Source organism: Habropoda laboriosa, unplaced genomic scaffold, assembly GCF_001263275.1.
Source record: "Habropoda laboriosa isolate 0110345459 unplaced genomic scaffold, ASM126327v1 scaffold175, whole genome shotgun sequence".
Classification (NCBI taxonomy): Eukaryota; Metazoa; Arthropoda; class Insecta; order Hymenoptera; family Apidae; genus Habropoda; species Habropoda laboriosa.
The window spans coordinates 1,278,677-1,279,857 of NW_017100347.1; positions in this window are offsets into that span (position 1 = coordinate 1,278,677).

The following is a 1,181-nucleotide window of genomic DNA, read 5'->3' on the forward strand; positions in this document are numbered from 1 at the left end:
TTTTTTTTTACGTGGAGGTAGGCCGACTCTATGTGATAAACAATTGGCAACCAAACGGTGGCTTTCCCTCTACATTCGACGGATAATGTGTACAGGTATTTAATGTAACATTTTAACAATTTGTTTTTGTAATTCAGCCTCGATATGGCCATGGTGGTCATCAGTGTCTGGAGTGCCTCAAATGTTTAGAATAATTAAAATAAAATAAATGTTGTCAACTAAAAATTTTGAACGTCATAGCTAGCTAGACATTATTTTCAATTGAAAAAAAAAATTATAAAGCATAATACTATAACCCTATGTTTAAAATGTATTTTCTTGTGGCCGTCTGACAGCAACCTGTAAATCTGGCGCGACAGTGAACGTGTTAATAAGTAAATGTTGTTCAAATTATGTCGTGTTTTGTGTCATTTTCATCAGAAAAATCTCACCAACATGTTAAAAAAATTAAAGAAATTATATTTTTCTATTATGATTTGTCGAGCCGTGAAATCTCGTAAAGGAAACCGACTGGTGTAGTGTTACACGCCTGACTGAATGCGTGCGAGATAACATGGGTGCAGCAATGACGTAGATCTAGGCGTAGGACCATCTATACTGTCACTTGTAGAATCCAAACTTACTGCCTCTTGTAGAGAATATACTGTATTTCATTTCTCTATTTGCATTCTATAAAAATATGCATTTGAAATGACGAGTGCACGGTGTTTGCATTATAAATTCAATTCCTGAGAAAGGTTCTAGTACGAGCTATGAATAAAGCGCTGCACCTCCGACCACTTCAATAAAGTGCTACTTGATCGGATTTGCAGATAGCAGAACCCCTTCAACATTCGGGCTTAATTTCTCAAAAATACTTGAGAGTTACGCTTTACTATTTAACCACAACTATATTCGTAGGAGTGTACACTCTCATTAGGATGAGTTTCGTTCAAATCGATTTCCCCCAGAATGAGCATATTAAAAATGAGAAAATTATAAAATTTATTTTACGAATTCCTAAAACTTTATTTCACTACATTTCAATTTTGAACTCTGAAACTTTTTTTAATTTACCACAGTTATATGCACAGGAGTATTTCCACGAGGATAAGTTTTATTCAAATCGACTTCCTCCAGAATGAGTATTAAAGATGAGAAAATTATAAACTTTATTTTACGAATTCCCAAAACTTTATTTC